Source organism: Paralichthys olivaceus, chromosome 8 (genome assembly GCF_024713975.1).
Source record: "Paralichthys olivaceus isolate ysfri-2021 chromosome 8, ASM2471397v2, whole genome shotgun sequence".
Taxonomy (NCBI): Eukaryota; Metazoa; Chordata; class Actinopteri; order Pleuronectiformes; family Paralichthyidae; genus Paralichthys; species Paralichthys olivaceus.
In genome coordinates this window covers 18,555,097-18,568,818 of record NC_091100.1, presented here as the reverse complement: position 1 = coordinate 18,568,818, position 13,722 = coordinate 18,555,097, and the positions used below count along the sequence as shown (strand labels likewise).

At 39.8% G+C, this 13,722-nt stretch overlaps 1 protein-coding gene across 5 annotated transcripts in view; it reads left to right on the top strand.

The window, feature by feature from the left end:
* gcgrb (glucagon receptor b) overlaps nt 1-13,722 on the top strand; it is a 43,959-nt gene that overhangs the window by 14,386 nt on the left and 15,851 nt on the right. For 3 of the 5 annotated variants that reach the window (XM_069530675.1, XM_069530674.1, XM_069530679.1), the window contains exon 2: nt 12,766-12,928. The exons of the other annotated variants lie outside the window; for them this stretch is intronic. The gene's annotated coding sequence lies outside the window, so the exon portion shown is untranslated. The remainder of the gene's footprint in view (nt 1-12,765; nt 12,929-13,722) is intronic. 5 annotated transcript variants of the gene reach the window in all.

Genomic DNA, 13,722 nt, shown 5'->3' with positions numbered 1-13,722 from the left:
TAGAGGCTCTCACATATTTAATACGCCTCTGCAAACGTCTGATGAAAAACGTAACTGCAAATATTTATGTCCTTGCTGCCAAAGGGGTGACAGAATGGAGCAGATTAAACTGTTATCTGTAGCTGCTCTGCACTCAGGTGTAGTTTTCAGTACGAGCGAACAAAAGAGTTCAGAAATCCTCGCCAGCAGCTCAAGGGCAGCAACACACAGAGCAGTGAGGATATTGATTTTTGAATAACAACACTTGAGGTCAGTTGTGAATTGCTCATGTTGGTTTAAGCCTCTTGATCACGTCTCAATATAAAAAAAACAATCAGCTTCCGCAGCATGGCCGACCATCGTCATTATCATCAGCGTGGGGAGCAACTGTTCAGCCCGGATCAATATGCTGTGGATCTAAGCAGAGCAGATTAAAAGGCTGATTAAGATCAAGGTCCTTGGTTTCATGTAAATGGAAATCTGGATAACATTTTGGAAAATCAGGGATGTGAACTGCAACAAAACTCTGTGTGTAACAGCCAAAACCAAAGTACATTTACATTACTCAGTCTAATGGTGTAACAAATGCCTCTGGTGCTCTCAGTGAATGAAAAACTGCAGAAATAGTGAAGTGGTACCAAAGAGGACATGCTCAGCAACAAGCTGTGTAAATCAACAATACTATAACAACACTATAAATGATAATAATAAATCATCATTTTGACTCAGTATATCGTGAGACCACTCAAAGTGCTCTTAGTCTTTGGTATCATTGCTTTCCTCAATTGGAGCAGTGTTAACCCCCCACCCCCCACCCCACAGGGTGGCTCTGGCTCAGGAGGACGAGCAGATTGTTTAATATTATGAAGGGCAGTAGTTCAAGCCCCTTTCCTGAAATGTCCTTGGGAAAAACACTCAAGTTTCTCCTGACGGCTAGAAAATAGAAAGATAGATAGATAGAGAAACTCACTGAGTATAAAAGAGCTGTATGAGTGTGTGTGAGTAGGTAAATAAGTCTAAATAATGGCCAAGAGGACAATAAAAGCGCTTTATAATTACAGTCTATTTATCATTTACACACACACATAAGTCAGAACAGTGGCTGGTGTCATGGGGGAAAAGGCTTAAAAGGTTACTGAGGTGATGTTTGTTGTAACTTGTCAAATACTCTGTGTTCAGGTGGAGAACAGTAGAGTTGCTGGGGGGGGGTGTTGCTTCAGGCGAGACCGGTTTGACTACACCCATGAGTACACAGCTTCATCAGATGCAAAAACACTGCACTGTGTCTTATGTTGCTATGAAGAGAATAATCAATGTTATCATTGATTATGAATATACACAGAATTAATAAATACAGCATAGATGTCAAACTGTGGTGGACAAATAGACGAAAATGTACTAAAAGTGTTACATTAACTTTTCTACTTGAGTAAAAGTAAGTACTTACTTAAAGTATTAAAAGCACAAGTACTTGCCGAGTGTAGCCTATTCCCTACTATGTCATTAACTATGCCTACTGTTTATATGACTGTATCTACATTATATATTGTGTTTAATACAAGTATAACAGACTCAGTCATATTAACAAAAAAAGAATGCTGCAGGTGGACAATATATACTCTGTTAAATTGATTAATGAGTCTTCAATTCTCAATTCTCCTCTGGTTATTGATTACGTTTATGAATTTTATAAATTTTAGGAATTTTATTTATTACTTTTTACTCATTAATTTTGAAGGTCTCGACTTTATTATGTAAAGTACCTTGAGATGATGTATGATTTGGCACTGCAATTAAAAGTGAATCAAATTTAATTGATATATATATATATATATATATGGTGGAGTAAACGTGAAAAGTACCCGAAGATAAATCTTCCAAGGTAAAGTACAGATACATGATGTAAATATACTTTGTTTCATCCCACCTTTTAAAAAAAATTACAATCCGAGTGTAAAAATGCTTTTTGCCAACACAGAGCCTCACTCACATGAATGAGTTTTTTTCTCCATGCAGCACAGTTGTTTGTCTGACCATGACTTATTGTGGAGGTTTTAATAAAGTTACCTCACAGCTAGAAACTACTTTACTGACAACGAGCTTTCTTTCTCACAAGGTCTGTAGGAGAGAGTCACAAAGCCATGAGTGAATGTTCTTTAAACTCTGCTCAAGGTCCTTCTGACACATAGCCACACACTTTCATTCTCTTCTAGAAGGAACTCTTAAAAAAGGAGAATAATATTTATCTCCATTTGTAATAATCATGACATGACAGAGGCAGTGGCATAATAGAAGAATCACATTTAGGTTGCAGACTTTCGCCCAGAATGGGCAAGATGGCAGCATTTGTATCCGCGATATTTTGGCTTTGCCCCTCGCTAGTGGGAGGAAGTGGAGATGTTATACACAGCTTAAGATCCACATGATGTGATTATACCACATGTTTTTCTGTAAGTCACACACACAGACAGACAGACAGACACACACGGTGTGTGTGAGAGTTTATGATCCATCTATTGGTTTTCTTGACGATGCAATACTGCTGATTTCACGGATCAATGGTCTGATCTCTGTGCACGCACACACACACACACACACACGCACACACACGCACACACACACGCACACACACGCACACACACACGCACACACACACACACAGCTGCTTTCGCTTCAGGTGTGGAAGCCGCAGTTCTGTATTGGCAGTTTACACAACTATTACTCTAATCCGCAGCACTCACACTCATGTGACATGCACGCTAATCCTGTTGAGTGTAAATATTTGTGTGTAGCTGCAGGTTTGTCATGGCTACTGACTCTGTGCAGAGCAGGCCTGGCTCCATTAATAATGAACAGTGGGATATAGCATGGACAGGACAGAGCCAGCGGTGGAGGGGCATTATAGAGGGACCGAACATACCAGCTCTGACACTCAGGTTACATGCTGTGACTCTATAGGCGCTGGGTGATGGTGATCACATGGGTGAACACACAGACAGTCGAGTAAAAATTCATTGGGGGTGAACACTAAGGCGATTGCTGTGGGGTGAATGGTCAAATTGTTTTTCCAGTTGTTTAGATGAGCTTGCAGGGTGAATTCGTATCACTCCACCATCCCCGTGCCAGGTCGTCACTTTGAGTTCACGTTGAATGGCGAGCTGTGCGACGCGGCTCTCCTTCAGATGATGGAGAACATATGGTCCTCTCCTCCCGTTTCCTCTGGGGGCTTCTCTACATCATTGTACTCACATCTCTCCAACCACAGCCCCGTCTCAGCATGTGTGTTACAATTCTACTGATATATATCAGTGCACTTATATATATCTGATACGATATCCTGTGGTTTTTTTTATTATTTGTGTGAATGCAGGGTAGTTTTTTAATGTAATGTATGCATAGTTACATGTCAATCTACAGAACATGTCCAAAGGGACTTGCAGGAAATTAAGTGAGTGCACAATTGTCTTTGTGTGTTTGTGTGTATGTGTTCATGTGCGGGTGCATGGCCTGATGCATTAGTGTTGATTAAGACTAAAATTAAATATTCTTTGAACAAACGTGAACAGTTGGCTTCACCAGATGAACCCTCTGACATCATATCATCAAACACCTCATGTTAACTGCCTCCAGAGATTTCACATACGTTGGCTCATCTGGCCAGTGGGTGGAAAAAAGGCTGCTTTAAATTTCAAACTGAAGTTTGTAGATTATTCAAGCAACTCAGGGCACACAACAAGAGACAGTGTGGAGAAGGAGGCGCGTGTGAAACAGTATAATCTGAAATGGAAATGAAATGAGTTATGGTAGAAACTGAATCACATGCACTTAAAGCCACCAGGAGCAAAATCTGTCACTCGTTCGTGTTTTTGCTCCTCATCCAAAGTTCACGGGATGGTAGACTCACCAGAGTAAAACAGATGTTTACTTTATCCCAGTTACAAGCAATATAAAAAGCATATATTCATATTTAGATTCAAATTTGCCATTTACACCTGTTACATCACATTTATGAATATAAGTGCTTTTTGTTTTTTGTGATAAAATTAAAGAAAAAAGAAAAAAACTATTGAATTGAAGATATGGGTGGAAAACCCCCCAATATTAAACAAGGTATTTTGTTACTATTGATGTTTATTACATTGAACTTCATTAGAAATTGAACACACTCATGCCAGTCTACACAACACAAGCCCTGATGAACAGATAGGCTATTCATGCTAACCTATGCAACACATGAGGAGCAGAGTGTTACTGTGCATGTGTTACATATGTATTTCTTGCACTTGATGCATGCATACTTTGTCGTCCATCTTGGGTCCACACACATCGCAGCGTTTCCTTTTGCTGCTACTGGCCGCAACCTAGAAGGATGAAAATTCAGCTAGCTCGTCTTTCTGCCGCCGAACTGGTCTGTCGTCTCCATTATCAAAGCATATATTCCTGGAAATAATCTGGAAGTTTAACTGAGATATTCTTGTACAGAAAAATTCTCTGCCAGTTTATGTATCCCACAGAGATTCTGTGAATTCCCCTTAGTATCTGAAAACTCCAGCAAGGAAAAGAACCCCAAAATATGCACGTATGGGTTTTGTCCAACTCTTTCTGCCTCTCTCCAAAAACATGCTACATGAAATATTCTACAGAAGACTTGAAGTCCTGCACATGAGTAAACACCATCCATGTTTGTCTTGATTGCATCCTTTTCACATTGGCAGCCATGCAGAGCGGCTCATTCCTTCTGCAAAAAGACCATTCCAATTCACCATTAGTTGAAATTTCTCCACTTGCTGACAGGCTCTTTTTGGAACTGGTTGATGGTCATTCGCATCCTCTTCTTCAAACTCTCTGTCAGACTATGAATTGATAGAAATGTGATCCTTGTATTCTTGAAAACTCTTCTTATTTATCATCATCTTCCAAAGCGTCTCTCTTCAAAAATCGTTTCTAAGGTCCTCTGAGCAGAGAATCTTTTCACCATCTTGATCAGTTGTGACAAGGAGCCACACAGGCAAAGCTATTTATTAGTTGTTTGTTGTATCCCAGTTCGCAGCTGAGAATACAGAGCATGAGAAAACATAAGACAGAGGGTAAAACGTGCAGGAATGTGGAAGCAGAGAGGTGTAGGTGCCTGAAATATGACAACATTGCAGCACTAACAGCAGGCCCGGGTAGGAGGAGGACAGAGTGGAGGTACATAGTACCTACAATTTCAATGCTTTTATTACTTTCTTGCAGAGAGAACCCGAACACCACATATGTAAAATAAATATGTAGGGAGGTGCAGAGTGTGCAGTCGTTAAATATATGTTCTTTTCACGTTCTTCACAGAAAACATCCAAGGCCAATGAGACTGAGGTTGAAAAAATCATCAATTGCATAATTTTTCTCAGCAAACGTTGAAAATGGGCCCCACAGACCCGAACACCAACGGTATACATATTCCTTCATATGGAAAGGATCTAAAACTATTGAGCATAAATTTGGCCGAATGTCTGGGATTCTTTTTGCACTCTATGTGTGTGTGTGTGTTTGTGTGTGTATAATGGTGTGTGGCAAATCCTGCATCCTCTGGACCACATGCAGAGCCTAAGGCTGCTCTCCAGGCACATCATCAGTTCCCATTGAGCCTCTCCAACGATCTAATCTACAGCAACAGTTGCGTATCTGTTTCTCTACAGAAGAATCATATTGTGAGATATCTCCTTAACCTTCCTTTAACCCACTGACAGTACTTCACATTAAATAAGAAAACAGTGAGTGAACACAGCACTCGATGTGATTTTAGTCAAGGTTTTGCTGAAAGGAGTACGATCAAAAAGTAATGAGAGAGCTGCACATTTGTGGTGATGATTAGAGCGCCTTCGTCTGTTTGTATAAGCATAATCGTGATCACACAGCATTTGAACGATAACGTCACAGACAATGATTTTATTTTCCTTTTCTTTTTCAGACGATTTTATTTATTGATGCGTATCGGGAAAAAAACTAACTGCCAACCATAGCTTTAACAGGAACCTCAAATTTTAATTCCACTGTAGTGTAAGCTTCAGTCAAAGTGAATGGGAGATGGAGGTATAATGTGACAGTAATAATAGTTAATTTTATTTATATAGCGCAATATAACAGTAACAAAGTGCTTCACAATAATCAAGATATCAAATTAAAGTAAGTGAATTGCAACTGTACAGCTCACAGACATTTATTTCCCAGCAAACATATTGACATGTACTAGGTGTAACTAATAACATTAACAACAAGTGCATTACATTACATTGGTCCCTGCACGGCTGAATCTGAGCTATATTCAGCCAGAGCAACTGAAAACACCTGCTTGTGTGAGTCGCCTCACTGTGCATAGAGCTATCTGGCTTTATAAGCGTAGCTCTGCTCTATGATTCACTTCAGTTCAATTTATATAGCACCAAATCACAATTGCTAATACGTTTTATTTCAGTCAGATAACTCACTTTTAAAATGTTTATTGCAGCAGAACATAGTTGTGTCTACAGCCTCCCATTTCATCACTTTCCCTGATGTGATAACATAGATATGATGGGAGTGATGAGCAAATATTTATAACCCTGCTGTCGGAGCCTACATGTGGATGCTGTGGTGGTGGAGGGCCTGAATCAATTGGAAGAAATACTGACACAACAGTGACGGAGGACAAGCAAGGGGAGTGATGGGACGTTTTTGGAGTTTAAATAGATGCCAAATTGGGAGGGTGTGTATTAAAGAGGAACGTGGAGAGTGAGGCATATTACATGATTGGGGCAGCGACAACACAAAGCTTCACTTTTGGGGAGCCGTCATGTCGTCCATCTTACAGTCTATGATAAATTCACAGAGAATATTTGTTCTTCGCTGACTCTCCTCTAAACCATCTTCTAAAACCATTAATTTCATCAAAGTTTTGGAAAAGTCTTTTTTAAAAATGTCTTCTTAGACTGCTCGACATTCCCTTCTCTAAATGTAACCCTCCAACCTGAGAACAAATTGGGGTCATTTGTCAGTACCCACTGACACAGCCCATACACGCTGTGGCATTCCAGACCCTCATCGTCATGGTCATAATAACAAACAGTGAAGCAGTTTAGGTTATGGACAGATATGAAGTGAACCCTGCGAGCTAGTTCAGGCAGCCAACGCACTCTGCGCTGCTCCAATCATGTGACACATCATGTGACATACCTCATTCTCCACGATCATCTATTACACACACCCACCTTATTAGGCAGCCTATTTAAGCAAGAGACATTTCCAAACACCCGCTTTGCTCGCACTGCTGCTGCAGTATTGCTACCAGTTGCTTCAGCCCCTCCGCCACCCCAGCATCCACCTGTAGGCTCCGCAATAAACGGTTGAACGTGAGTTGTCTGACTGAAATAGTGTTAGAACAGCTTGGACATATATATGCATTTATCATTAAGTTTGTGACTTGAATTTAAGAAGACGTTGTAGTCCAGTTTTAGGTTAAAGCTTCTCTGAAGACAATGTAATAAATTGGATTATTCTTAATATGATTTAAAGGGAATAACAAACTCCGCCGAGTTATGAGCTAGGCCATTCAGGATGCAAATTCATGCACAATCACAATCACAATCACACACACACACACACACACACACACACACACACACACACACACACACACACACACGTGTACATTAATCTTGTGTGTCTCTAGATGCCTCAGGCACATATGAGCCTATTTAACTTTAACACAATCATCTAATTATGTTTCCTCACTAAATCTTGAATGTATTTTATCTGACAGCGAAAAATTGACTGCCCTGTGTTTACTTGGCTAATTTTTCATACTGCTGAGATCAGAGAGAAAGAAAAAACAGAAAAATAATAATAATCTGTTTATTGGGTTTATAATGAATTACAGTGATACCCCCAACATGTTCAGTGAATTTATACAAGACAAAGTAGTTTTGATTACAGCAGGGGTTTTATTAAACAATGAAATGAAATGATCTCCTGTGAATAAAAATCAAGCAACAACCCCCGCTGGATGAAATCTTTCAAACGTGCAACATTTGATAACAGCAAGTAAATGAATTATTTCTATTCACAACAGGTGATGAAAACATTAATCAGAGTCAACTGTGTATAAATCATTGAAGCAGCCATAAAGCAATATAAGATGCCATGAAATCATGAAACCTACGGACGTCCATCACTAATTAGACTCATGACAACGATTTATCAAACTCAAACAAAAAGTGACTTCTCTTGTGATGCCTTTTCTGTAATTGAATCTGTCTGGTTTGGCCACAATCTTTAATGGGTGCAGTTTTGTTTGAACTGATGTGATTGGCAGGAAAGACATTTCAAAATCCTCTTTCTGGGTCTGTGACCCAGGATCAGTCAATACCAAAGTTCAGCACAGATTAATCACAGGATGAAGGGTATTTAATATAAAGAGGTATATTGAGAGGTTTTGAGGCTTAACAGGTAAATGATGTTCGACCTTGTGTCAGTTCTGAAAGACTCGGCCTTGTCAGACATGCAGCTTGGAATCCACTGAAAACTACTGGAGTAGTTCTGTATCATTCAATGTTTTTGATTAAAGAATCTAAAGTCTTTCAAACCATGTAAAAAAACACATGACTTATTCATGAATGCGTTATCTGCTTCATCAGGGCTTTGTGGGTGTTTTTGTTAATCAAATGTGACTGACAGTTCCAAATAACCCTCCACCTGTTCTTAATGATTCAGATATTATGAATTCCTGTTTGGTGGCAAGATGTGAATGACATCACCTTTCTCTTGCTAAATCCTAGTGATCATGTTGGGCCCTGTTGTTCATAAGAACCAGATTGATAAACATAAGTCAGTACTGCAGAAATCAGCAGATTATTAACTTGTCTGTCAAACAGAGTGATGTTATTTTAGAGCAACAAAATGTTTTTTAAATGAATTTGTTTGTGTCCTGTTTCATACCGACGGACAGGGTTTGTTTCTTTTAACCATAACCACAAATCGTGCTGTGATCTTATATGTGGATATTATGGTAACCATGACAACAAAGGTCCAATAACTTTAACGAAGTGGTCATTTTAACCTGGAAGACAATATTTTCGAAACCTTAACTAAACCTCCTAAACCTAAATGACATGTCATGTTGGTAAGATAAATGCATTTGTCCAACACTAACTAAAACAGTAATGGACGAAATTAAGGGTCTAAAGTCATAGATGTTTCCAGAGTTAGCATAATCATGATCATGTTGTTTTACCAGTCTGCTTAAACATGTATATTAAGTGATATAGTGTTCTTAGTGCAAAATGTAGAAACTATTTAAAACTGCAGTTTTTGTAATAGTAGTTGCTATGTTTGATTTCTCCCTGCTGTTGTAAACATAGACAAAAAAACAAAACTTTCATTGAAAAGTCTTCAGTGGGTGAACCTGTAAAGCATATTTTTGTAGATACGTAATTATTTTAATCACTTCTAAAACAAAAAAAGAGTGATTGAGAAACACAAGACTAATTTACATACTTATCTGGATTCTCAAATTGACAATTGATTAAAATATCTTTTTTATTTGGAAATTGAATAAAAGTTAAAAAAAATATTCAACATCCAACACAGGGAAATAATGATAGTACGGTATGAGAGGTGAAACCAGATATGACATCGACAATTAAAAATAGTGAATTTGAATATATCTGATGATTTTGAAATATTAACACCTTACAAAATCATCCCTTTAAGGTTTTTAATCCCAGAAAGAGTTGCCCGGTTCTGTGAGGGGATCTAAATCTCTGCTGCCATGGTAACGATGGTGAAGGTACTCTCATCAACCTCAGACAAAATGATTATATTTCAAGGCTAAGTTGTGAGAGTTGTGAGTGCATGTTATTACACAGTGTCCATGTTTTCTTTATTTCCGTCACAGTTGCTGAAGTTTTGATGCAGAATCTGCCCGGTAACAACAACCATGCATGGTTACTGGTGCTGGGAGAGATGTCAAGCTCTGACTTGGTCCAATGTGCTTTCCCCCTGAAGCCATAGCAGTGTTGTGTAATGTACTAAATTGTGGTTATTTAACAGACCTCTGGGCTTTATAAATAGCTTTTGGTTTTCAGTCAGTATAGATAAAGACCTTCTATTCATCAAATTACGTCCTCATAAAGCATCAGCTATTTTGGACTGTCAATAGTGTGTTGTGTGCCAGTTTATAGTTTTCAGGAGGTTGCCTGAAGTAGCAGTTTACATTTTGAGCTGATTTTCAACCAGTTTTCAAACAAGTTAGTTCAAATCTCATCTTTCCTCCTCAATGTTCGCTGCTCTCAGAGGTTTCACAGAATTGGGATGACATCAATCACAGTGACTTCCAAATCACTTTTCCCCCAATGCAAATCTGGCATTTACATGACACAGAATAAAAAGAATCTTGTGGTATGGAATCCTTTAATATAGTAAACTTGATGTGCCCCTACCACTTGAACAATGTGTGTCATTCTGCAAAGACAAAGCCAGGGTCTCCATCAGTCAGAGGTAATTACACAATTTAATTAATGAAAACTGCATTCGCGCTGTCAGCACTCTCAGTCAGAGCAGTGGAAAATAGAGCTTTTCTATATCAAAGAATGCAGGAGCTTTAAACAACACTTAACATGGCTCAAGACAAATTAGTCATGTGATCATTGACCTTAGGAACCATTTTTTAAGTATAGCTGTGTCCAAATGTATCTGGGGCCTTTGTGGACTGTGCAGGGTGTGGCTGCTCTGACCTGCTAATATTACGCACACCCACCACTCACACAGACAGCGTGACCTGGGTGTTAGTTTAATGAGATAGTTTGGCCTAGTCACAGCACTTTGACACAATCAGTCTTCAAAAGCATCCCCTTGAACTGGGACACTTATGAGGCAATATTTGTAGATTTTGTCAGTTGTTTCGCTGTTAATTGTTGAATTGTTGTATTGGTTTTTATATGCAAATAAGCTCTACAGCTACATCTGGCCCAGCAGTTGTGTTGTGCATGGCCCGTGGTTAATAAACTAATAAATTGAGACAAATGTTGTGTCAGTATACCTCTCTGTTGGTTAGACAAAGATCTATAGGATCTCTGGAATTTCAGCAGCTCAAAAACAATTTCTGAAGGTACGAGATTCTTTCACAGGTCTTTAAATGTAACAGCTGCCTCTTTAAGCTTTCATGCATCATCCAGCTCACAGAAAGAGCTGCTGATGTTTAGGCTTTGTTCTCCCCCGCTGGACACTCCTGTGTATCAGGCAGAGACCTGTGTGTGTCCCTCATGTTTGTGGCTATCACAGGTGTGACAGCGTGTGTCCTGGAGTGTTTAGCAGATGCACCAGCAGCAAACGCATGACAGGCAGGTTGGGAGGTGAGTTTGGATATGATACACACTTATGCACTTAGCTGTGACAGACCTGGTTCATCTGTCCTTTTGTCCTTTACGCCCATCCCTTGATTGTGTGTCAACTACAAGTGAAGAAGTAATACATTACCTTGTAATACGTGTTAATAATGTGGTGATTTACTGAAGTAATTATTTTACAGCTGCTAAGCCTGGTAACAGTTCTTTACTTTGACTTTGATTTGTTTGTTTCAAATTTTTTTCTTTTTCTTCGGCTTTTCTGTCACTAAAATTGTTTTCGGTGATTTTCTTAATATCTCCTGCTGTGTTCTCACATGGGTTTATTCGGACAAGAAGAATGTCTACAGAAACTGACACAGACAGGAGATTATCTGTCTGAGTTCAGAACATGTCTGAAAGCACCTTTATTGCCAAAAAGTCTCCTGTATTAACTTGTTCACCTTTTGTCTGTGTCCAAAGTAACAAAATCCACCTTCTTGCTCTTCTAGATCCTCTAGTCTGAAGTTCACTAAATTACGTCTTCCATGTGGAAGTTAAATCACCCATGCAGGCAAGAAACAGTCCAACACAACACCACCAGAAAAAACGAAATTTAGCATCTTCACACCTTGGCTTTTTGAGCTTTAGAAGGGACACTGTTGTACTGTTGGGTTTAGAATAGAATAGAATAGAATGCCTTTAATGTCATCACACAACGAAGCATGGCAAAATTACAGCAGCTACCACTGAGAGGTGCATTTAGTAAAAAAAGAAATAAAATAAGCCTGTTCACAGGATGTTCAAAACTACACAAAATAGTGCAAAGAGAGGTGCAAGAGGAGGAAGTTGTGGTAGATTGTAGTGCAAAGTAGGTAGTTATGAAGTTACAAGGTTACAAAGTTACAAAGTAGGTAGTTATGAAGTTACAAGGTTACAAAGTTACAAAGTAGGTAGTTATGAAGTTACAAGGTTACAAAGTTACAAAGTAGGTAGTTACGGTTGGAATGAATAGGAGTTATAGAGCCAGGCTAGTTGTATTTGCCTGTCTCTACTTATATAAAGCTAAGCTAAGCGACTGTTGGCTGCAGCTACTCATTTACAGTCTGAACGTGAGAGTACTGATCTGCTCACCTAACTCTCCAGGCAGTGAATAAGCATTTTCCCCAACCCATCAAACAAAGCTTAAATCTAGGCTCGGTAAGACTGTAAAAGTTCACAAGAGCTGCAACTGACCTGCCCCTCATGAAAAAGCTACGCCCCCAAACCACATGAACGATATTCTTCTTATGATTTTATTCTGTCTTTTTATAAACTGGGTCTGTTTGCCATATGTTGCTGCTTCTCCTCAGATGCATAAACCTGCAGTAAGTTCATTCATTTGGTTGTGTAAGTCGTGTTTGTGTGCATACGTGTTGGCAGAGGAATGAGGTGTTGTGTGTTTCCATAGGAGTGAGAGGGTGTGTATGGGAGCCATGCGAGGCTGAAGGACAACATATAGCGAGCAGGATATCTGTGGTACAAGAAAAGCATTTTTATGGAGGAGTCCGGGGAGCACACGGCTGAAGATTTAGGGTCTGGCTCTTGGCATTCTCCACGGGACACTGAGAATGGTATGTACTGCACTGGCCAGGCCGTCTTCCCATGTGTTCCCCTCTGTATCCCTCTCTTCCTCTCTTTTCAGTGTTCACACGCGCATCTTTTTTCCAGACAATCATCTGGACACTGCTGGGTTCATCCGCATCTTCCCGCTGGACACTTGCCTTTGCACGCAGCGTTGCTATCATTTTATCTCATCACACAAAAGAAAGCAAGCTGTTCTGAATGTTGCAATCAGCTCCATTCTGCCACTTGGACCATCTGCCAGTGGCTCAGCAGCACCCAGAGTTCGCTCCAAGCCAGATGTCATCTAAGAGGAAATGGTGATGTTTTGAGCATGATATTTTCATCAGTGCTGGGAGCCAAACTCACTGCAAATTAGAAATCCATGGAGCAAAGAGTTGATTCTCATGCATTTTTTTTTCTCGTGGTGAAGGGTGCAAACACCACAGGTCACTGAGTTCTTTAGTGCGGTGATGAAGTAAGGCTGTCTAATGCGCATTAGACATGTGCCTCCTCACCTCTGACAAACCAGAGTCACTCCAGAGTGTGTGGGGAGTTTCAAAGTAGAAGAATAGGGAGTGGACAAGGAGAATCTCTGATGAGAGGAAGAAAGAAAAAGAGAGAAATGAAAGGGGAAAAAAAGATGACTCGCTGAGTTTGTGAAGCGTAACGTCTGCTGAAGGTGCAGATTCTGGGTCACCTCCATCACCCACCTCAGTTAATCATAACACACGACGTTGCACGCTTGCATGCACACACACACAAACACACCCGCACTTGTGATCATCGCCACCTGATTTGCCTC